General features: G+C 35.8%; 1 protein-coding gene across 4 annotated transcripts in view; it reads left to right on the top strand.

The window, feature by feature from the left end:
• Positions 1-26,278, top strand: part of STXBP5L (syntaxin binding protein 5L) — a 352,782-nt gene that overhangs the window by 62,852 nt on the left and 263,652 nt on the right. The gene's annotated exons all lie outside the window — the stretch shown is intronic.

The raw sequence follows: 26,278 nt of genomic DNA on the forward strand, positions 1-26,278 counted from the left end.
AATCAGAAAGAGAAAATTATATGAATGGATATAAAATGTTATTAGATTTTATGTGTAACAAGTTGTACCAAATTTTAATGATTCTAATATTAGATTCAACCAGGCCTGGAACATAACACACATCCACTTAACTAATAATATACTTTGAAGTAAAATTACATTTTATTCTGTGTTTGTACTTTAACTATAAAATATTCTAATATTTGTTTATTATTTGGAGAGCAGTCATATAATTTGCAGTGAATGGGAAGAGTCATCACAGGAAAACTCGATGTTCATGAAAGAAAAAGAAACCTCTGAGAAATAAATTTACACAGATTAGTAAGCATTGTTCAAACTGATGTAGGTGAATAATAGAGGCAGGCAGCCATTTCTGAGCACTTAATATTATTGAATGGTCATAGTTCATAGGGAAATATCACTATAGGCAGTTCTCAATTAAGTAAACCTGTTTTTTTGTAGGAATAATGAGAAAAAAAGGATGGCAGCTATACAGATAGTCTTTTCTGAAGCTTTTTCTTTTTCTTCTCATATACATACTATACTATTTAAATTATTAACCCTCAATATTTTGAGTAGTATTCATGAATATTATGTCTTAAGTATTTTAGGATTCAGCATCAATGGAAATTTTTAGTGTGTCCAATATCTTTTTTTAAAGATTGTATTTATTATTTTTTAGAGAGAGGGGAAGGGAGGGAGAAAGAGAGGGAGAGAAGCATCAATTTGTAGCTGCCTCTCACCTGCCCCCTACTGGGCACCTGGTCTGCAACCCAGGCATGTGCTCTGACTGGGAATCAAACCAGTGACATTTTGATTCGCAGGCCGGCACTCAATCCACTGAGCCACATCAGCCATGACCAATATCTTTTCAGATGAAAATATTTATATTTTAGATATTTGCTAAAATTAGATAGGAATTCTTTTTTTTTTTTTTTTTTTGCTGTTTACTTCATTTATTTGTGTATTTATCACCATGATATTACTAGCTTAAGATGGTGGTTCTGTTGCCAAACCAACTAAAATGGTTAACTCCACTTGTTACAGCCTGTACTGAGTTCTTAGCTATGCTCATTTGTTAAATTTTTTTTAAATTAAAGAATGAAATCCATTCCTTGTTTCACATATTTTTTTCTCTTGCTGATTATTTTGTCACCAAGATATCCTTCTCACTTTCATTCAAGTACTATATGGTTTCTCCTGCATGCATCAAGTTATTTGCTTTTAATTGTACTTGCTTACCTAGATGCCTTTTGTTTCCTCCTACACCATAGATATTCTTTTGGATCATTATTTCTCACCCACAAATAAACACAGACTGTTTGTATTTAAGGGATCTATAAAAGAAGAAGAGCAAGAAATGTGGAACGAGAAGTTCTTTAGTTTAGATATAATTTTGGTTATTTTTAAAACTTTAAAACAATATAACAGAAATTTTAGGATATTAATATTAAAGGTCAGTCAAGAGATGTTATACTATTTCTGTTTCTTTGCACTGAATATATTACCTACTCAGATATTGCCATCCTAATATTTTGTTTGTTTAAATGGTTTGAATATTTTGGCCATACACTTTTGTACAGATGGAGAGAATGGGTAATTTTTCCCTCACAATTGGAATATTGAAGGAAATGTTCTGGCCCCTTTTTACGGCCCGTTTCGGGGGGAAAGGACTGATTGGTGGTGATTGCCAATTCTAATTTTATTTTTTCAGTTGCGGTGGATTTAATTGGAAACAACATAAAAATGTAAACTGACAGATTTTGGACAAGTTTAAATTATAGGAACCTTGCAAGCATTGCCTATATTAATGCCTACAAAAATGTGATATATATCTTTTTTCCCCACAGTATTTTATTTATTTATATATTTATTTATTTCTTTGGGTGAATAATGGGGAGGCATTGATGAACCTGCAGAGTCTATGAATAGGAAGTCCATTAATGAAACTATCAATGTCAGTGGTTGCCAGAAAACACTTGAAGGGAGAAACGGGAACGGATAGATTAGCACACTGAGTAATGGAAGGCAGGGACTCCCTCTACTCCACCAGCCCTTCACCACTTTTGCCTTGGCGTCCCTGACCCTTTCTCCAGTTGACCTGGTGCCCCAAAGGAAGATTTAGTTCCCACCTCTTGCAATCCTCTTACTCCCAGCAGGTGCAGGCATGGGAGTTCAAGAGGGTCCACCCACCTTTGTGGGCTGCAACAGACAGAGGTCCTGGGACTTAGGAGTCTGCTCGGCCTCCAGTTTTCAACTCATCTCAGGGCCTAAGCTCCCTGCCACCTCTCCCCTCCACCCATACGAGGGAGCCGCTTTTCCTCATTGATTTGGGGGCATGTCTAATTACAGCGCCTCTGGCTGGGAATCTGATATAAAGAAAAAGAAATTCATTATCTTAAAATTGAAAATAATCATTAATACTTAACTGGAGAATAATCATTAACTATTGCAGTTTATTGTGGAGGAGGAAAACATTTTAAATGTATGGTGAACGAGAGGATTAGATCTATAAAGGAAAATTTAACCAAGCATCTTTTGAAACTTTTAAGTCCTCTTAAATTAGCTATTAATTTAATCATGTAAATTTCTGTATATGCTTATGCCATATATATAGTTTATGCTGTACATTTTAGTGTTTTTTGAAGGCACCTTGAGACTTTGATCCTACAATCTTTAAAGACAGCAACCAGCCTTAGATTTTTGAGAATTAGGTTTAGATATTTCAGCTGCTTTTTAAAAAAATTTTATTGTTATTCAATTACAGTTGTCTGCATTTTCTCCCCATCCCTCCACCCCACCCCAGCCAATCCCACCTCCCTCTCCCACCTCCACCCTCCCCCTTGATTTTGTCCTTGTGTCCTTTATAGTAGCTCCTGTAAACCCCTCTCCCTACTATCCTCTCCCCACTCCCCTCAAACTAAAAATGGAACTGCCCTTTGACCCAGCAATTCTGCTGCTGGGATTATATCCTAAGAACCCTGAAACACCAATCCAAAAGAACCTGTGTGCCCCAATGTTCATAGCAGCACAATTTACAATAGCCAAGTCCTGGAAGCAACCTAAGTGCCCATCAGCAAACGAGTGGATCCAAAAACTATGGTACATTTACACAATGGAATTCAGCTGCTTTTTAAAACCTAATTGTGGAAGAAAAACTGTTTTGATTTCTATAATACATGATCTGAAAAATGAACAAAATCAAACATTCACATTTTAGGCATATTAATAGCCCTTGCTATCACTGATCATAAATTGTATTATATAATGTTGGGGAAAGCATAGATTGATTTTTCAAGTAAAATTCTATATGTAGACTATGATATACAGACCTTAAATTACTTGTATATATTATAGCAGGGTTTTGGGTTTTTTTTTTCTATTTGTGGTGTTCTGCTTCAAATTTCTCTAGTGCCCTTGATTTTGTCTCCTTTTGATTTTTGGTTTCATAAGAACTTTCTATATAGAGATTTTGGATTGTAGTTTTTCCTGAGGCTTCAATGAAGGCAATGATTTTCAGTTTATTAGGCCTTTCTCTTCTTTTTTTAACCATTCAGTTCTGAGAATTTTAGTATTTATTCTAAATAAATTTTCTAGTCCTTTGTTAAATATGTGGTTTGCAAATATTTTCTCCCAGTCAATTGTTTGTTAAGACCCTATTAATAGGGTCTTTCGTAGAGAAAATATTTGAAATTTTTATGAAGCCCAGTATATTAATTCTTTCATTATGGGTCATACTTTTCATAAAATCTAAGAAATTGTTGCTTAGTCCTAGATCCCAAGAATTTTCTCCTATTTTTTTAAAGTTTTATATTTTACATATAAATGTATGCTCTGTTTTAAGTTACTTTTTGTATAAGATTTGAAGGTTAGCTGGAGATTCTTTTTTTCTCAGTAGATGTCCAGTTTTCCGGTACCATTTGTTGACCTCTTTCATTGTATTGCCTCTCAAATTTGTCAAAAGTATGTTGAACTTATTAAGTGGGCTTATTTTTCTGTGTTCTCTATTCTGTTCCATTAATCTATGTGTCTATCCCTCTACCAATGCTACACAGTCTTGATTACTGTAGGTGTATATTAGGTCTTAAAACTGGGTAGACATATTCCTCCTACTTTATTATTCTTTTTCACAATTGCTTTAGCTATTCTAATTTCCTTGCCCTTTCATGTGATTTCAGAATAATCATATCTACAAAATCTACAAAAATATCTTTCCAGAGTTTTATAAAAGTGTGATTTGATGTTTTTATTATATTGAGTATTAAAATCTATGAACATAGTATGTTTATTGACTTAGATCTTTTATTTATTTCATCTGGGTTTTGTAGTTTTTAGCATATAAGTTCTGTAATTGCTTTTTACATTCTCGGTATATCATATTTTGAATGATTTTAAATGGTACTGCACTTTAAATTTCAGCTTCCACATGTTCATTGCTAATATATAGAAATATAGTTGAGTTTTATATGTTTATCTTATATGATGTAATGTGGATGAATTCATATTAGTTCTGAGAGTTTCTTTGTAGATTCTTTGGGATTTTCTAAGTAGACCATCATGTTATCTGCAAATAGGGGAGCTTTATTTGTTCCTTTCTCATCTACATGCCTTTATTTCCTTTTCTTCCTTTCTTGCACTGTCTAGAACTTCGAATAATATGTTGAAGAAGAGTGATTAGAGCAGCCATTTTTGCCTGTTCTTAATCTTAGAAACAGGGAAGGATTCAGGCATTTCAGTATTAATATAGTGTTAATTGTAGGTTTTCTTGTAGCTGTTCTTTGTGAGGTTGACCCAATACCCTCTAACATGATTTTCGATAGTTTTTATCATGAATTAGTGTTGAATTTTGTCAAATGCTACTTCTATATCAATTGATATGATCACTTTATTTTTCTTACTTTCTTTTTAACATTAGGTATATTTCCTTTTTTACTTTTTAATTGCATTTTTCCATTACCATTTATACCCCTTATAACCCCCTAACTCCTGCAGTCACCACACTGTTCTTCATGTTCATGAGGGCTTTCTCCTCTTTGCTCAATCCCTGTACCCCCTAATGCCCCCACCACAGATGTCATCCTGCTCTCTCTGAGTTTTTCTCTATTGTTCTTGTTGGTTCAGTTTGTTCATTAGATTCCACATATGAGTGAAATCATAAGGTAGTTGTCTTTCTCTGACTGGCTTATTTCACTTAGCATAATTGTTCTCTAGATCCATCTATTCTGTCAAAAAGGGTAAAGTTTTCTTTTTTATGTCTGAGTAGTATTCCATTGTGCAAATGTACCACAGTTTTTTGATCCACTCATCTACTGATGGGCATTTAGGCTGTTTCCAGCACTTGGCTATTGTAAATAACGCTGCTATGAACATTAGGGTGCATAGGTTCTTTTGATTTGGTGATTCCGTATTCTTTGGGTATAATCCCAGCAGTAGGATTGCTGGATTGAAAGGTAGTTCCATCTTTAGTTTTTTGAGGAAATCCCATACTGTTTTCCACAGTGGCTGCATCAGTCTGCATTCCCATCAACAGTGTACTAGGGTTCCCTTTTCTCTGCAACCTCACCAGCAGTTGTTTGTTGATTTATGATAGTCACTGTGATGATGTGAAGTGGTATCTCATTGTGGTTTTAATTTGCATCTTGCTAATGGCTAGTGATGTTGAGCATTTTTTAATGTGTCTATGGGCCCTCTGCATGTTCTCCTTGGAGAACTGTCTGTTCAGGTCTTTTGCCCATTTTTAAAATGGATTGTTTGTCTTCCTGATGTGGAGTCATGTGAATTCTTTATATATTTTGGAGATCAAACCCTTGTCTGAGGTATCATTGGCAAATGTTCTTGTGATGATGACTTCTTAGACCCATTATTTAGGTGTGTTGCTTAGTTCCAAATATTTGGAGATTTTTGCATCTTTAAAAAAAAATCCTCACCAGAGGATATATTAATTGATTTTAGAGAGAGAGGAAGAGAGAGAAAGAGATCATGACCAGACATCACACCTGCAACCTAGGTATGTGCTGTGACCAAGAATTGAGCCCACAACTTTTGGTGTGTGGGATGATGCTCCAACCAACTGAGCCACCTGGCCAGGGCCCAGGTATTTGAAGATTTTTTCTATTATGTTTTTTGTAAATTGATTTCTATGTTGATTCTACTGTCTTTAGAGAACATATGCTACATGACTTGAATTATTTTAAAATTGCTGATGTTTGTTTTTTAGCTCATGATATGGTCTATTTTGGTATACATTTGTGGATGCTACAAAAGTATACCTATTTCAACCTTATTTGTCAGGTTATTCTGTAAATGTTGATTATTTCCTGTTGGTAAATAGTTGTTTTGGGTCCTTTTGTATCCTTACTGATTTGCTAGAGATAGGTGTTGAAATTTCCTCCTAGAATCTGAGATTTCCTTTTTTTAGTTCTATCATTTTGTGTTTTACATATTTTGTAACCTGTTGTTTGGTTGTATACCCATTTAGAATTGGTATGTGTCCTTGATGGATTGACCGATGGATTGACCTTTTAATATTTACATAATCTCTCTCTCTCTCTGATCATTGTCTTTCCAGTGAATTTTTAAAAATCTAATATCAATATAGCCACTCCTGCTTTCTTTTTATTAATGTTTGCATGATATATCTTTGTCCTTCCTATTACTTTCAGCCTACTCATGTCAGTATATTCAGAGTTTCTTCTACACAGTGTATAATTAAGTGATTTTTGCCAATATGTTAATGTTTTTTTATTGTTGTTCAATTATAGTAGTCCTCATTTTCCTCCCACCACTCTCCCCCTGCCCTACCCACCCCTCACCTCCCACATTCAGTCTTCTTCCCCCTGTTGTCTTTGTCTATGGGTCCTTTATACCTGTTCCTTGATGACCCTTCCCCTCTTTCTCCCATTATCCCCTGTCCCCTCCTCTCTGTTTACGCCAGTTTGTTCTTTATTTCCATGTATCTGGTTGTTTTCTGTACACCGGTTTTGTTGATTAGGTTCCACTTATAGGTGAGATCATATGGTATTTGTCTTTCACCGACTGGCTTATTTCACTTAGCATAATGTTGTCCAGTTCCAACCATGCTGTCGCAAAGGGAAGGATTTCCTTCTTTCTTTCTGCTGTGTAGTATTCCATTGTGTAAATGTACCATAGTTTTTTGATCTACTCATTTACTCACTCTTCCTGTATATTTTAATTGTTTACATGTCATGTAATTATTTATATTTTAGGGCTTAAGTTCTTATTTTATTTTTTGTCTGCTTGTTCTATTTTTATTTGTTTTTTTTTTTTCTTCATGTGGTTTAATTGAACATTTTTTTAGAATTCCATTTTTGGTTTTTTGGGTTTTTTTTAATTATTTTATTGTTGTTCAATTATAGTTGTCTGCATTTTCTCCCCACCCCTCTACCCCACCCCAGCCAAATTCCATTTTGATTTGTCTATAGTTTAATTTTAGTGTCTCTTTTAAAAAATTAATTAATTTACATATAAATTTAAAATTTTCAGTGTATCTTTTTGTATCACTACACTTTTTCTACTGGTTGCTGTAGACATCTTATTATATGTATAAACAATGTATCACAGTCTACTGTTGTTGCATTTTTCCAGTTTGAATTAATATTTCCTTTTTCACTTCCCTTATTTACAGGGTGGGGCAAAATAGGTTTACAGTTGTTTGTATGGAAATAATATAATAATTAATAAATAATAATATAAGAATAAACTGTATTTCATGTACTCACAACTGTAAACCTACTCTTGCCCCACCCTTTATAGTAAATTTTCCTCCAAATATATTCAGAACTACATCAGAATGTGTAATAATTTTTACTTCAGCCACCAAACTTAATTTAAAAAACTTTGGAGGAAAAGGAAAATATATTATATTTATTCACATTTTTACTCTTTTTTTCTTCACACTTGATAGTAAACATTTCTTCTTTTATCATTTCCTTTTGGGTTAGTGAACTTTTTAACCATTTTTATAGAGTGGGTCTTCTAATGACAAATTTTTAGTATAGCTTCACCTAATGTTATGATTTCTCCTTTGTTCCTGGGATATTTTTGGTGGATATAGAATTCTGGATTAAGAGTTATTTTGTTTAATCACTTGAATAGTGTTCTACTTCCTCCTGGCCTTCTGTTTTCTGATGAGAAATCTGCAATCATTGCCATTTTTCCCTATATAAATAAAGTGTTTCTCTTTCTTGCTGCTTAGAAGATTTTTCTTTTCTTTTCTTTTCTTAGTTTTCAGATGTTTGGCTTTCACCTATCTCAGTTTTATTTCTTTGGGTTTTTCCTGTATAGTTATTCTCAGTGTTTTAAATACTATTTGTTTGTCATTTGCCAAATTTGGGAATTTTTAGACATTCTTTCTTGGACTACTTTTTTGAGCCCATTCTCTTTTCCTTTCCTTCTGGGACTTTAATATATAATTGTATCTTTTGTTTTTGTCCCACAGGTTTCTGAATCTTTGTCACTTTATTACATCTATTTTATGTTTCTTCAGATTGGATAATTTTCATTGTTTTATCTTTGAGTTCACAGACTCTTTTTTCTATCTCCTCCATTCTGCCATTGAGAATATACCTATTTATAACATAGGTTTTAAATTTTTCATTGTATTTTCGGTAGTAAAATTTGCGTTTGGTTCTGTTTTTTCTCCTGTTTCTTTGCTGAGACTTTCTAGTTTTTTCATTTCATTTTATTCATAATTGCTTGTACTTTTGTGATAGCTTATTTTAAATATTTATTAGTGAATTGTAACATTTTTATTATCTTGGTGTTGGTATAGTCTTTTTTTATCCATGTTGAAATATTCCTATTTCTTGGTACCATGAGTGATTTTTTAAAAAACTAAAATGACATTTTAGCCCTGGCTGGTGTGGCTCAGTTGGTTGGAACATTGTCCCATATACTGAAAGGTCATGGGATCCATTTCCAGTTAGGGAATGTCCTCAGGTTGCAGGTTTATCCCTGGTGAAGGTGCATACAGGCGGCAGGCAACCATTTGGCATTTCTCCCTCACATTGATGTTTCTTTCTCCCTTTCTTTTCTTTTGTCAAATTTCTTTCTCTCTCTCTCCCTCTCCCTCTCCCTCTCTCTCTCTCTCTCTCTCCCTCACTCTCCCTCCCCCAAACCCCCCTCCCTCCCTCCTCTTTTCTTCCTTCACTCTCTAAAAAGCAATGAAAAAAAAAAGTCCTCAGGCGAGGACAATTAAAACTAAACATTTTGGATATTGTGTTATGATACCCTAAGTCTTCTGTTTGGGTTGTTTTGACATTGCTTTGGCAGGGGAATGACAGATGTCCTCTTGTTATTAACATGTGGAAGTTATCAATAGAAGTTTAGTTTCCCTAGTTGTCCTTCACTAACACCTGAGATAGAGGCATTTTGTTACTGATGGGTGGGATGGGATTATGGCTCCCCACCATTATACTTCTATTTTTATCACACTGACCAGGAGACCAGTGACTCATTCCTGCTCTCCGCATTGCCTCCACCAATACAATTCTCTCATTCAAAAATTGAAATATTCTATGAATTTAAGTAAAGGTAGAAAATATTATTTATTTTGCTGTAGGAGAATGAGAATAAGCTTCTCAGGGTTGCATTTGTTAGAAATTATGATCTTATTCCCTATGGAACTCCAGAGATGAGACTTATTTTTAAAACTTGACTTATGTTTGATAGTTTTCCAACTAACTATAGACAGTAAAATTGACCAAGTTTTATACTGTCTGGTTAATTGATGAATAGCCCATTAAGACTGTGAATGAAATTCAACTAAATTTTTACTTATCTGTTTAATTTTGTCTATTGTATGATAATTCTAGTTAGGTATAGATTATTCAAAATTATCAGATTCTTTTCTTCAAGAAATTTTAATTCTTTATCTTTTCTTTCATAATTTTGAAATTCCCTATAAAAATTCCCAAGTATCAGTCTTTGACTTAAGATGCTTAGGAAATCTTAGGGTAGCTATGTTGTTGTGGTTCTTATTATCATCATTATAATTATCATTAGCTGTTCAGGGGAACTACATAGTAACAAGACTTTCTCCTCACTGTTAATGTAGCAATTTAGGTTCTTATCCTAAAACTTAAGGGTAAGTAAGCAGCATTCAACCATAGAACAGTGTTCCTTACAAAGTAGTTCATAGATTATTTGTATCAGAATCACCTGGAGAAGTGCTTCCTGAACTGTAATGTGCATACAGCTCCCCAGAAGGTTCTTCATAAATGCAGTTTCTGATTCTGGGGTAGAACCTGAGATTCTAAATTCTACTAAGTTTCCAGATGATGTCCATGCTGCTGGTCTATGGACTTAATTTTCAATAGCAAGTACTGAGGATACTTGTTAAAATATCAGTCATATATTACATCCCACGGAGTCCATTTGTGTAGCTGAAATCTGGGAATATATATTTTAATGACATATTTATTTATATCAAAATTAAAGAATTGTTGGTAGAATTTAATGGTTCTTTTTAAAATTTTATTTTTCAGTTGACATGCATTATATTAGTTTTAGTTATACAACATAGTGTTTAGACATTTGTATACCTTGTGAGGATCACCCTGAAAAGTCTAACACCTATTTGACACCATATAGTTAGTACAATAAGAGGTCTGTCTGGAAAAAAGTCCAACCCTGTTAATATAATAACAATGGTTTGCACAATATTGATGTAGTCTGGCAGCCAAAGAGAGTGGACTGGAATGCATATACATGAGCAATAACGACTTCACTGTACTAGTCAGTAGGGGTGGTAGATGCTGTTGAGTGAGCATGTGGACTGTATGGCCATTGCCATACAAAATGAATGAGCGAGTAGAGCAGTTAACCTACATCAAATTTTGCATTAAACCTGAGTATCCCTCCCCGAAAACTATTCAGGTAATTCAGAAGGCGGCAGATATAGGCAACTGGTGATTGATAGCTTCATCACAACAATGCACCTGGTCATACATCACATCTCAGGCAGAGTTCTGTGGCGAAACATCAAATCATCCAGGTAACTCAGGCTCAATACAGCTCAGATTTGGTGCCCTTAGACCTCTGGCTTTTTCCAAAACTAAAATAACCTTTGAAAGGGAAGAGATTTCAGACCATCAGTGAGATTCAGGAAAATAGGACAGGGCAGCTGATGGGGAATGGAAGAACTGTGTGAGGTCCCATGGTGCTTACTTTGAAGAGGACTGAGGCATCATTGTCTTAAGTACAATGTTTCTTGTACCTTGTATCTTCTTCAAGAAATGTCTCTATTTTTCATTTTATATGTTTGGATACATTCTGGGCAGATTGCAGTATGTTTATCAAATTACAGGGTTATTTGATCAGTAATACCCCAACTCAAATACAGTTTTCTACATTAGCTTTCCTTGATTTTCATTACTGGAATTAATTCTTCCCTCCTTTGGAATCTTCATAGTAATTAACAATTTAACTTTTATTTTTCTTGTCTGTTTGTCTTATCTTTTCCATTACATGGTATGTCTTTAAGAGGAAAAAGAGTAGATATGTTATAATAAAAGAACAGTGCTTTTATAAAGAATTATTCAGTGAAGTTTGGATAAATGAATGAAGACCATATTAGATGATTTATTAGAGAAGAATAATAGTGAATATGGATATACGAACAAGATTATTTTTCCAAGGCTCACATATAACAGAAAATTCTTCATCTTGTACGAGGTAGTGGTTGAAATACATTACAAATGAAAGTGTGACTACTAAATACAATTAGTTAAGTTCTCTAAGGGCATAGGTTTAGTCATTTATGGTCATCACATATACAGCAAATGTGTAATGCCCTCTCCTTCATCTATGTCAATCATCTTAAATATTTCACATTACTCTTTTGATGTTCAGATAAAGTCTGGGATGTTTCTTAATTGGTGGTTTAACCACTACCCATCATTTGGACATTGAACATAGATGAAACAATTTTATCATCAACTGTCTAGTTTCTAGTCAGTAAGAATGACAGAAAAAGTGGTATTGGTTCAAGGAATAGTTCTAATGCTATTTGGATCTTCTTTGTGTATTCCATTGTTATTGTACTACACAACCTGCTGCTTCAGGACTTACTACAGAAACCTGGAAGTTCTTGGAATTTTCTCTTTCATCATAGAAATTACTATGTTGAACATTATTCTTTTTCTACCTGAACTTCTATACTTGTGTCTACTCTTATAGGATAAGTGGTTTTTTTACTCTTCTTGTAATTCAAAAAGGGTGACCTTAAATCCTCTTTAACACAAGTCCCCTCTTTCTTACTTAGATTGAATTGAAAACTGATGGCCTAGAAACATGAACATCAATTTATTTCCTGTAGGATGTTATTAAATATGTTTTGGCAACAGCATTTTTAGCATTTGGGTTTTAATCATAATAACCCAATGTCATATAGTTTTGTTAAACTTTAATTAGTTTGTCAATTAACTCTGTAATAGCATGGCTTCTAATTTTTTAGACATAGTGTACAAGGTACTTTAAGCCAAATACTTTTAAATAGATGAAGACAGGTTTAAAGAAGTAGGGTGTTAGGTGATTTAATTTATCATTCTCAAAATGTAAATTTGGGGGGGTAGGTGACTGCAGAAACATTATATTATATCTATTTTTATTGTTGTTCAAGTACAGTTGTTTCCATTTACACCCCACCTCAGCCTCCCGCACTACCCTTCCCCTCCTCCACCCATGAACCTACCACCTTTGGCTTTGTCCATGTGTCCTTTATACATGTTTCTTGATGGACCTTCCCTGTTTTCCCCCATTATCCCTCTCCCTCCTCCCTTCTGGTTACTGTCAGTTTGTTCTTAATTTCAATGTCTCTGGTTATATTTTGCTTGATTCTTTTGTTGATTAGGTTCCACTTATAGGTGAAATCATGGTATTTGTCTTTCACCAACTGGCTTATTTCACTTAGCAAAATGCTCTCCAGTTTCATCCATGCTGTCATGAAGGGTAGGAGCTCCTTCTTTCTTTCTTCTGCATAGTATTCCTTTGTATAAATGTACCATAGTTTTTTGATCCACTCATTTGCTGATGGGCATTTAGGTTGTTTCCAGCACTTGGCTCTTGTAAATTATGCTGCTATGAACATTGTGGTACAGAGGTTCTTTTCAACTGGTGTTTCAGTATTCTTAGGGTATAATCCCAGCAGTGGTACTGCTGGGTCAAAAGGCTGGTCCATTTTTAGTTTCTTAAAAATTCCATACTGTTTTCCACAGTGGCTGAACCAGTCTGCATTCCCACTAGTAGTGCATTAGGGGTCCCTTTCCTCCACATCCTCACCAGCACTTGTTTGCTGATTTGTTAATGATGGCTATTCTGACAGGTGTGAAGTGGTATCTCATGTGGTTTTAATTTGCATCTCTCTGATGGCTAGTGATGCTGAGCATCCTTTGATATGTCTCTGGGACCTCTGTATGTCCTCCTTGGAGAAGTGAGTTAAACAAACACTTCTGTTTAAGTTCTTTGCCCATTTTTTAATTGGGTTGTTTGTCTTCCTGGAATGAAGTTGTGTGAGTTCTTTATATGTTTTGGAGATTACACCCTTGTCCAAGGTATCATTGGGAAGTATATTTTCCATACGGTTGGTTCCCTTTTCAATTTACTGCTGTCTTCATTAGCCATGCAGAAGCTTTTTATTTTGATTAAGTCCCATTTGTTTATTCTTTCCTTTGTGTCCCTTACTCTAGGGGACATATCAGTGAAAATATTGCTGCATGGAATATCATAGCTTTTCCTGTCTATCTTCTCCTCTAGGACTTTTATGGTGTCACGACTTATATTTAAGTCTTTCATCCACCTTGAATTTATTTTTGTGTATGGTGTAAGTTGATCATTTTCTTTTTTTTTTCATGGAGCTGTCCAGATCTCCCAACACCATTTGTTGAAGAGACTATTTTTACTCCATTTAATGCTTCTGCACCCTTTGTTGAATATTAATTGAGCATAGAGACTTGGATTTATTTCTGGGCTCTCTATTCTGTTCCATTGATCTATGTGTCTGTTCCTATGCCATTACCAGACTGTTTTGAATACTGTGGCCTTGTAATATAGTTTGATGTCAGGTATTATGATCCCTCCTACTTTGGTCTGCTTTCTCAAAATTGCTGTGGCTATTCAGGCTCAGTTATGGCTCCATATAAATTTTTGAAATGTTCTATATCTGTGAAATATGTCATTGGTATTATAATAGGGATTATGTTGAATCTATAAATTGCTTTGGATATTATGGACATTCTGATGATGTTAATTTTTCATGTTCATGAACTTGGTATATACTTCCATTAATTTGTGTCTTCCTTAGTTTCTTTCTTCAGTGTTGTGTAGTTTTCTGAGTACAGGTCTTTTATCTTGTTGGGTAGGTTTATTCCTACATACTTTATTTTTCTTGTTGTTATATCAATGGGATTTTTTTCCTGATTTATGTTTCTGATATTTCATGATTGGTGTACAAAAATGCCTTTGATTTCTGAATACTGACTTTGTAGCCTGCTGTTTTGCCAAATTCAGTTATTAGATCAAGTAATTTTTTGGTGGAGTTTTTGGGATTTTCAGTGTACACTATCATGTCATATGCAAACAGTGACAGTTTTACTTCCTCCTTTGCAATTTGGATGCCTTTTATTTCTTTTTCTTGTCTGATTGCTGTTGAATAGAAGTGGTGAAAGCAGACACCCTTGTCTTGTTCCTGATCTTAGTGAGAAAGCTTTTACTTTTTGCCCATTGAGTGTGAACTGGCTCTAGGTTTCTCGTATATGGTCTTTATTATGTTGAGGTATGCTCCCTCTATTCCCACTTTGCTGAGTGTTTTTATCATAAATGGGTGCTGTACCTTATGAATTCCTTTTTCTGCATCTTTTGATATGATCCTGTGATTTTTGTCTTTCCTTTTGTTTATATGATGTATTACATTTATTGATTTGCAAATATACCATCCTTGCATCACTGGGATGAACCCCACTTGATTGTGGTGTATGATCTTTTTTAATGTATTGTTGGATGCGGTTTGCCAATCTTTTGTTGAGGATTTTAGTGTCTATGTTCATCAGAGATATTGGCCTGTAATTTTCTTCTTTGTTGTGTCTTTATCTGGTTTTGGGATTAGGATGATGCTGGCTTCATAAAATGAATTTAGGAGCTTCCCTCTTCCTGGATTTTTTTTTTTTTTGAATAGTCTCAGAAGGATAGGGGTTAACTCTTCCTTAAATGTTTTATGAAATTCTCCTGTGTAAACATTCAGTCCAGGGCTTTTGTATGCTGAGAGTCTTTTCATTAGTGCTTGGATTTCACTAGCTGTTATAGATCTATTCAGGCTTTCTGCTTCTTTTTCATTCAGTTTTAGGGCATTATATTTTTCTAGAAAATTTTCCATTTCACCCAGTTTTCAAATTTCTTGTCATGTAGTTCTTCGTAGTAATTTCTTACAATCCTTTGTATTTCTGTGGTATCAGTTGTAATTTTTCTTCTTTCATTTCTGATATTATTAATTTGTGTCCTCTCTTTTTTCTTGATGAATCTACTTAAAGGCTTGTCTATTTTGTTTATCTTTTCAAAGAACCAGCACCTGGTTTTACTGACCCTTTGAATTATTCTTTTAGTCTCTATGTCATTTAATTCTGCTCTGATCTTGGTTATGTCCTTCCTTCTACTTGCTCTGGGCTTTGTTTGTTGTTGTTACTCCAGTTCCTGTACATGTAGGATTAGGTTGTACATTTGAAATGTTTATATCTTTATTAGGTAGACCTGTATCGTTATGAACTTCTGTCTCAGAATTGCCTTTGCTGTGTTCCATAAGTTTTGGACTGTAGTGTTTCATTTTCATTTGTTTCCAAAAACTTTTTGATTTCTTCCTTGATCTCATTATTGACCCATTCATTGTTTAATAGCATGCTAGTCAATCTCCACAAATTTGAGTGTTTTTAGTTTTTTCCTTGAGGTTGGTTTCTTGTTTCAGGCCCTGGTGGTCTGAGAAAATGCTCTATAAGATTTCAGTTTTCTTGACTTTTTTGAGGCTTGTTTTGTGTCTTGTCATGTAGTCTATCTTTGAAAATGTGCATTTGAAAAGAATGTGTATTTTGCTTCTATGAGATGAAAGGCTCTATATATATCAGTGAAGTCCTTTTGATCTAGGGCATTGTTCAACACTGCAATATCTTTGTTGATATTTTGTTTGGAAGATCTATCCATTTTGACAGTGGGGTGTTAACATACCCTGTATTTGTGTTTTGGTGTCTATATCTTTCTTGAATTCCTCCAAGGTTTTCCTTGTAGGAATTAGGATGCTCTGATAGGTGCTCTTATGTTGGGTGCAATAATGTTTACAATGTTTATGTCTTCTTGCTAGATTCTTCCCTTGAGTATTATGAAGTGTCCTTCAATGTCTGTTTTTATGGCCCTTGTTTTGAAGTCTATTTTGCCTGATATAAATATTGCTACCCTAGCTTTTATTTCCTGTCCATTTTCTTGGAATATTTTTTTCCAACCCATTACTTTCAGTCTGTTTTAAGTCTTTTTTTCTGAGTGGGTCTCTTGTAGGCAGCATGTGTGCAGGTCATGTGTTCTTATCCATTCAGCTACCCTATGACTTTTGATTGGAGCATTTAATCCATCAACATTTAAGGTTATTATTGGTAGCTACTTATTCATTTTTTCTCCTTTGTACCTGTGTTCCTCTCTCTCTCACTCTTGTTCTTCCTCTTCTTATAGCAGTCCCTTTAGCATATCTTGCCGTGCTGGTTTGGTGGAGGTATATTCTTTCTGCCTTCTTTTGTTTGGGAATCTCCTTATTTTGCCTTCCATTATAATTGAGATCCTCACTGGGTAGAGTAGTCTTGGTTGTAGGCCTTTGCTTTTCTTTACTTGGAATATTTCTTGCCACTGCCTCATGGCTGCACTGTTTGTATTGAGAAATCAGCTGCTCGCCTTATTGGATCTCCCTTGTATGATATTTCTTGTTTCTCCCTTGCTTCTTTTAAGATTCTCTCTTTGTCCTTAAAAATTCGCATTTTAATTATGATGTGTCTTGGAGTAGGCCTCTTTGGGTTCATCTTGATTGGGACCTTCTGTGCTTCCTAAACTTTTGTGTTTTTTCCGCTCTCCAAATTCAGAAAGTTTTCTGTCATAATTTTTTCAAACTGGGTTTCTATCCCTGGCCCCTTTTCTTCTACTTCTGATATTCTTATGATTCAAATGTTGTTGCATTTCATGTTGTCTTGCAGTTCCCTTAAGGTATCTTCATGTTTTTTGAGTCTGTTTTCATGATGCAGCTGCTCTACCTGGGTATTTCTTTCTACCTTGTCTTCCAGCTCACTAATTCGGTCCTCTGCTTCATCCAGCCTGCTTGTAATTCCTTCCATTGTATTTTTTTATATCAGAAATTGTATTCTTCATTTCTTCCTGGTTATTGTTTGTAGTTTCTATTTCCTTTTTCATACTGTTGTAGTTCCCACCCACTGCTTTGTAGTTCTCTGTGTGTTCCTTGAGCCATCCTTATAACCATTCTTTAGAATTCTGTTCTTTTGAATTCTATATCTTTTGAATTCTTGCCTCCATATCATTTAGCTGTTGTTGTGGGGAATCTGCCATTTCTTTAAATTGCAGGTTCTTTCTTTTTCTCCCCATTTTAGGCAACTCTTTTTGTTTGTTTCTGTGATTCCTGATGCTCTGCTTTCCTAGCTGTCCTTGTTTGGTGAACATCTATGGTAGGAGTTTTGTTGGCCTCGGTGGTGTTGTCTCTTTGATTTCCTTGTCTGGATGCTCTAGGGTTGCTTTTTTGTTTGTTTGTTTGAATAGTCTTTTTTGTTGTACTTTGTTTTTACACGTTGGTGGCTCCTTTGTTGGTTTGTTCTCCCCTTTAGCAGGTTTACTGATATCCACAACTCCCACCTTATCTTGTATGTGATCTGGGACAGGATGAAGATGGTGTGGATTAGGCAATGGTGGAGTATTCTATGGGATATAATGTACCAACAAGTGGAGAACAGATAAGAGATCCTTTGGAGAAGTATAGCAATAACCATGATATTTCATCCAACTAGCCCCTTTTTTTAAAAGGTGAAAAAGAAATAAGATTCTTGTTAGAGGGGGAAAAGAATGTGAGCTGACTCCAGAAAGCAGTGCACTTAGATGGTGGGATATAGTAAGAATAAGGGGTAGAAACTTGGCATAGTATGCAAAAGAATGACGTTAACCACAACAGTAATAAAGCTCAGGGAGATAGTAAAATGGACCAAGATCAGAGAAGGGTGCTGTGTGGGAATGGGGACCACAATAATATTAAAGGAACTATATGATCTGAATAAAATAATAAAAAGTAAAACACCAAGAGTTGTGTATTATAGGAATATAAATAAAGTGAAGGAAGAGACATTAAAATGCAATATGAAAGGGAGAACAAAGAAAACCAGTCAAACAATGAAATCAGACAAAGAAAACTACGTGGAAAGAAAAATAAAATAATAAAAAATATTAACAAAATAATAAAATACAATAAAATATAAACAACAAAAATAATAAAATAATAACAAAATAATAAAAATAAACATACAAAGTAAGGAGTGAAATGCAAGTTCTGTAGGATAGTGAAGTGAATTTTGTCTCAGTTGTTGATGTTAGTCTTCTGATCTCTCTCTGGATCTGTCTTTGATTCTTTCATAGCTCCAAGTCTTATTGTCTTACACTTGAAAGAAAAAAGAAAAAAAAAATGCCTCCTGCCCCAAAACATGAACCCACCAAACAGGTTCTGCTGGTCTTCCTGGATGCTTCAGGCAGAGTGGGGCTGGGCTCCATTTTTTGTTTTTTGTTTTTCCTTTCCTGTGGTTCTGCATTGGGGGCTAGGTCTGGGCTCCAATATTCACAGGTGTCCAGCCTCCAGCCCTAGCCCTCAGAGCCCTGTGTGACCTCTACTGTCCATATGTGCCAGGAAAGCCCCATTTATCCACCTTTTTGTGCCACCCTTTGATTAGTCTGTGAGGTGCACTGAGTGGGAGAAACTCGCATCCCTCCTCCCTCTTTACTGGTGTGGGCACTGTGCACTTGCAGAGTCCCTTCAGGGCAGTTTAGTTCCCCTATTAAATGAAAATCTCTCTGGGGACTGCTACTCTCTGAGCCCCTGCTGCCCCACTTTGATCAGTCTGTGAGGCACCCTGACATGGAGCAAATCGTGCCCCTCCTCCTCCCTCTTTGCTGGCCTGGCCATGGCCTGAGAGTTGCTTATACAGTGGCTGAGAGCCTTTTTTTTTTTTAAGTAAATTCCGCTTCTTTGCACCCGCTGTTGTTAATGAGCACCCAGCTTTTTACATACCCCAACTCTCTGACCAGTCCAGAGTCTATCTAGGTCAGAGTCCATTGTGGCCCAACTCTTCTCCTGTCTCCAGGTGTCACCAGGCTCCCTGAGAATGTAAATTTGATGGACCAGATATTCATGCTTATATAAAGAGACACAGAGGTAGATCCAAGATGTTGGCATAAAAGGGGAAGAGTAGGTAGAAGCAAAACTAATCTTCTCCCAGGAATAAACTGGATTACAACTAAATTATAGAAAAATCATCCTGAATAACCAACTGAACACTACCTGGAGGGAAGCCTTATAACCGAGTACTTATGGAAGAAACTACATCACCACATTCAGACTGGTAGGAGATGTAGAGGCACGAGAAAGCTGGTTGATCTCCCATCAGTGACAGCTGATGTTCTGAGGGATTATTTCAGTGGCCATGGGGGTTCCCCCTGAGAAGTGTGGGGTCTAAACCCCAAGCCTGGCTCCCCAGCAGGGAGCACCAGAATCAGGAAAGGTGCCCATGTAACATTCAGCTGTGAAAATCAGCGGGGTTTCTGCCTACCAGGAAAAGGCAGCTGGAGACTCAGAGACACTCTTAAAGGGCCAACACACAAAATTTCTTCTGAAGCCACTTACCCTGGCTTTGGTGGAGGAAGGGCAGGGTTGACTAGAGCAGGATAAGGAAAGTCTGGAGTTGATGGCTCAGGGGAAAGAGCTGAAGTGTCAGCTGCCAAATTCCTAGTGCTCACTCATGCTCAATATTTCAGAAGCCATCTGGCTCAGGGACAGCACTCCCCTCCATTCAATATCAGCCTGGGGGAAGCAATAGCCTGACCCAACCCAGTTGCTGAAGAGTACAGCTGGAGGCACTTCCTGTGATTAACCATAACAGAGAGTCTGCAGGTGGAGGCAGATGTCTGAGGGTTTAAGACTTTAGCAGACCCTCTCCTGGGCCCAGTGCTGATAAAAGCTAAACTTGGTGTGCAGTCTGGTTCATTCTGCATGCACCCAGTCCCAGCAGAGGGAGCCACAAACTGTGGATCTCTGATAGCTCCAAACACATTGCCCAGGGCCAGTCATAGACAGTGTCTGACATAGGACTGCAAAAACAGTTTTTGAGATCTACCTAATATGTAGAAAAAAACACAAGGGGGGCAGCCAAAATTGGAAGACAAAGAAGCAGGCCCAAAACGAAAGAATGAGAACATTTTCCAGAAAAAGAACTAAATGAAAAAGAGGCAAGCAATTTGTCAGATATAGAGTTCAAAGAAATGATTTAAGGATGCTTAAAGGCATGATAAAAGACATAGAAATGATATAAAAGTACCAGTCAGAAATGAAGAATGCAATATCTGAAGAAAATAATACACTGGAAGGAATAAACAGTAGGTTAGATGAAGCAGAGGATAGAACCAGCGATTTGGAAGACAAGTTAGAAAACAAACATGCAAACTGAGTAGCAAAAGGAAAAAAATAAATAAAAATGAGGATAGTTTAAGGGACCTTTGGACAACATGAAGCATAACAACCTCCTCATCATAGGGATACCAGAAGGAGAAGGGAAAGAATGAACAAGTGATTGATAATGTATTTGAAGACATAATGACCAAAAACTTCCCTAACATGGTGAAGGAAAAAGACACACAAGTCCAGGAAACTCAGAGAGTCCCAAATAAAATAGACCCAAAGAGGTCCACATGAAGACACATAATTAAAATGGCAAAGTTTAAAGAAAAGGAGAGCCCTGGCTAGGGTGGCTAAGTGGATTGGGCACCAGCCTGCAAACCAAAAGGTCACTGGTTTGAGGCCCTGTCAGGGCATATGCCTCAGTTGCAGGCAAGTCCCCCAGTTGGGGGTGTGCAAGAGGCAACCAATTGACATCTCTCATACCAATGTTTCTCTCCTTCTCTGCCTCCCTCACTTCCCCTCTCTAAAAATAAATAAATGAAATCTTTTAAAAAAGAATATTTGCATTAAAAATGTAATTACAAGGAGAGAATCTTAGAAGACATAAGAGAAAAGTAGTTAGTTACGTACAAAATAGCTCACATAAGACTGTCATCTGATTTTCAACAGTAACATTTCAGGACAGAAGAGATTGGCATGAAATATTCAAAGTGAGGAAAACCAAGAACCTACACCTAAGGCTACTTTACACAACAAGGCTATCACTTAAAATTGAAAGAGAAATAAAGAGGTTCCTAGACAAGAAAAAGCTAAGTGATTTTGTTACCACCAAACTAGTATAGCAACATTTATTAAAGGGCTTGCTTTAACAAGAAGAAGAAAGAAAAAAAAAAACAGAGGAAAATTGTTAAAAATAATGGCAATAATGACTTTAAATGTAAAAAACTTAAATGTTCAAATCAAAGACATAGAATAGCTGAATGGATAAAAAACAACACCCACATATATGCTATCTTGAGGAGAGCAGCCTCAGAACAAATGATACACACAGACTAAAAGTAAAGTGATGTAAAAAGATATTTCATGCAAATAGAAAGGGAATAAAAAGATGGGGGCAGCAATACTTGTATCTAACAAAATAGACTTTGAAACCAAGGCTAAAGTTAGAGACAAAGAAGGACACTACATAATGATAAAGGGAACAATCCAACAAGAGGATATAACCCTAGTAAACTTTTATGTACCCAAAATAGGAGCACCTAAATATGTAAAGCAAATCTTTATGGACATAAAGGGGGAGGCTGACAGAAATATAGTCAAAGTTGGGGGTTTCAACACCCCATTAACTTCAATGGGTAGGTCCTCCAGACAGAAAATCAACAAGGAGCTGGTGATCTTCAATGACACTCTAGATCAAATGGATTTAATTGATATCTTAGAACATTTTATCCCAAAGCAGCAGAAATTACATTCTTTTCAAGTGCACATGGAACATATTCTAGATAGACCACATGTTGGATAGGAAATAAGTCTCAGTTAATTTAAGAAGATTGAAATCATATCAATCATTTTCTCAGACCACAATGCTATGAAACTAGAAATCACAAGATGAAAACAAAAAAAATACACAAAGACACGGAAGCTAAATAACATGTTATTAAACAATGAAGAGGTCAACAATGAGATCAAAGAAGAAATCAAAAGATACCTTGAAACAAATGAAAATGAAAACACAATAACCCTAAATGTGTGGGACACAGCTTAAGCAGTCCTAAGAGGAAACGTCAACATATTACAGGTCTATCGTAAGAAACAAGAAAAACTCAAATAAACATCATAACCCTACATCTAAGTGACTAGAAGAAGAACAACAAACAAAGCCCAGAGTGGGTAGAAGGGAGGAAATAATCAGGTTTAGATCAGAAATAAATGCCACAGAGACTGAAAAAAAAACCAAACAAACCAATTTAAAGGATAAATGAATCCAGGAGCTGCTTCATTGAAAAGATAAACAAAATTGATGAACCTTTGACCAGACTCATCCAGAATAAAAAAGAGAGAACCCAAATAAAATTAGAAATGAAACAGGGGAAGTAACAACTGATATCAAAGAGATACAGTAGACTGTAAGAAAATGTTACAAAAAGCTGTATACCAACAAATTGGACATCTGGACAAAATGAATAAATTCCTGAAAATACACAATATTCAAGACTAAATCAGGAAGAATAAGAGAATCTGAGTAGACAGATTACACCTAGTGAAATTGAAGCAGTAATCAAAAAACTCCCAACAAGCAATAGCCCCGGACCAGATGGCTTCACAGGAGAATTTTACTAAACATTCCAAGAAGAAATAGCACATCTCCTTCTCAAACTATCCAAAAAATTCAAGAGGAAGGAAGACTCCCAAGTTCATCTTATGAGGCCAGCATACCCTTAATTCCAAAACCATATAAAAACACTGCAAAAAAGAAAATTATAAGCCAATACCCCTGATGAACATCATCAACAAAATATTAGCAAACTGGATACAGCAATACATCAAAAAGATCACACACCAAATTGGGTTTATTCTGGCCATGCAAGTTTGCTACACTACTCACAAATCAGTAAATGTGATATACCACATAAACAAAATGAAGGATAAAACCCACCTGATTATGTTAATAGAGAAAAAAGATTTGATAAAATCTAGTACCCATTTATGATAAAAACTCTCAACAAAGTGGGAATTGAGGAAATATACCTAAAAGTAATAAAGGCCATGAATGACAAACCCATTGCCTGCATCATACTTAATTGGCAAAAACTACAAGCATTTGCCTTAATATTGGGAACAAAACAGGGATGTCCATGTTCACCTCTCTTATTCAGCATAGTACTGAAAGTCCTATCCAGAGCAATCAGACAGAAGAAATAAAAGGTATCCAAATTAGAAAGGTAGAAGTAACAGTGTCTTTATGTGCAGATGACATGACACTGTTCATGGAGAACCCCAAATATTCCACCATGAAACTACTGGAACTGATAGATGAATTCAAAAAAGTAGCAGGATACAAAATTAATATCCTGAAATCAGTTGGACCTTTATATGTCAAAAACGAACTATCAGAAAGGGAAATTGAGAAAATAATCCCATTCACAATTGCTTCAAAAAGAATAAAATACCTAGGAATAAATCTAACCAAGGACATAAAAGACCTGTCCTTGGAAAATTACAAGACACTGAAGAAAGAAATAGAAGAAGATACAAGTAAGTGGAAGCACATACCATGTTCATGGATAGGAAGAATTAGCATCATTAAAATGCCCATACTACCCAAATTAATCTATAGATTCAGTGCAATTCCTATCAAGATACCAATCACAGAAATAGAACAAAAATTTAAAAAACTATATATGGAACCACAAAAGGTTGTGCTGTATAGCAACAGCAATCTTGAGAAAGAACAAAATTGGAGTAATCATGCTGCCTAATATCAAACTATACCATACAGCCATAGTAATCAAAACAGCATGGTACTGGTGTAACATTGACGCATAAATCAGTGGAACAGAATAGAGAGCCCAGAGATAAACCCACACCTTTATAGTCAATTAATATTGACAGCAGAAGCAAGCACATACAACGGGCTAAAGATAGTTTATTCAATAAATGGTTTGGGGAAAATTGGACAGATACATGCAGAAAAATGAAACTAGACCACCTTCTTATGCCACACTTAAGAATAAATTCAACAATAAAAAATGAAAAATAAACAGGTACATGATGAAATCTTGTTGGGAGTTGACCATTTGCATTTCTTCTTTTGAATTGGTCTGTTCCTCTGGCATCAGAATTACATCTAGCTCTTTCAACAGTTTACTTGCTCCTTTTCTTAGTAAACTTTAGGAAATACTATGATTCAATAACAAGTTTGGCAAGGGATTACTGTGAATTTATTCCTGCTTTTTTTTTTTTTAACGGTGATTAAAGAGCATATGTAGGCCAACCTAGTAAGAGTGATGATGCTATGAAGAGAAGACTTAAATTTCCAGATTTCATATATAGTAGTCATGGTTGCTCTGGCTATGGAATAGGCTCCCAGAGTTGGTCAGAGAGCCCACTGTGAAGATGAGGCAGAACAACAGCAAAAAAAGTCATATTATAGTGGATCTCTGACCTTATAAGTTTTCTTTATACTACTTAGATGCCAAGCATCTGAATAAACAGTAGATAATTTGTCATAAGCAGACAGAGCTACAAACTCTATGGCAACTCTGAAATTTTTGTTTCAAATTTACCTAAGTTTTATTTGAACTGAAGATTACTGAAAAAATAAGAAGCAAACAATGAAGCTTCATAGAAAGATCGTAATTTTGCAACTAAACAAGAATAGATGTTAATTGCAGTTTTGCCACTTATTTGCTGCCAGCATTGAAAATAAAAATTAAATTTTTAGAATTTTTATTATAAGTAAAAAATAAAAATTCTTTTTAAAGTATATTTTATTGATTATGCTATTATAATTGTCCCATTTTTTTCTACCCTTTATTCCCCTCCACCCTGCACCACCCCCACACTGCCCGTCAGCATTCCCCCCACCACTTAGTTCATGTCCGTGGATCTTACATATATATTCTTGGGTTCTCCATTTGCTATACTATTCTTAACTGCCCCCTTAATCTTTAATCTTGGGGAATTTAATTGTGATGTGTCTTGGTGTGTTCCTCCTTGGCTCCTCAATTTGTTTGGGACTCTGAGCTTCCTGAACTTGCATGTCTATTTCCTTTGCCAGATTGGGGAAGTTTTTCTTCATTATTTTTTCAAACAAATTTTCAATTTCTTGCTCTTCCTCTTCTGGCACTCCTATGATTCAGATGTTGGAATGTTTAAAGTTGTCCCAGATGTTCCTAAGGCTCTGTTCATTTTTTTGAATTCTTGTTTGTTCATTCTCTTCCATTTGAATATTTATTTCTTCCTTTTGTTCCAAATCATTGATTTGAGTCCCAGTTTCCTTCCCTTCACCGTTGGTTCCCTGTATATTTTTCTTTATTTAACTTTGTATAGCCTTCACTTCTTCCTTTATTTTGCATCTGTATTCAATCATTTCTGTGGGCATCTTGGTTATCAGTGTTTTGAACTGTGCATGTGGTAGGTTGTCTATCTCCTTGTTGCTTAGTCCTTTTTCTGGTGCTTTGGTCTATTCTTTCATTTGTGCCATATTTCTTTGCCTTGGTACACCTGTTACATTGTAAGGGGTGGAGCCTTAGGTATTCACCAGGACAGTGCAACCCATGTTGCTGGGTTGTGGTGCTGTATATGGGGGAGGGGTCAGAGAGGGGACAATGCTGCTTGCTCAGCTCTCACCCCGCTTTCAGTCACTTCCCCCATTACCCACAAGTGAATTGGGCCCTTCTGGTGCTGATTCCCAGGTGGGTGGGTTTGTGTACATTCTACGATCCCATGGGCCCATCTAACAGACTGTGAGACTAGGAGTTTCTCCCAGCACCACAACCCCCATAGGTTTTTACAGCCAGAGGTTTTGAGGCTTTATTTCCCTGTTGTGGAACCCCAGGTTGTGCGGTCTGTCTC

The sequence above is a fragment of the Desmodus rotundus genome, chromosome 2, assembly GCF_022682495.2.
Source record: "Desmodus rotundus isolate HL8 chromosome 2, HLdesRot8A.1, whole genome shotgun sequence".
NCBI lineage: Eukaryota > Metazoa > Chordata > Mammalia > Chiroptera > Phyllostomidae > Desmodus > Desmodus rotundus.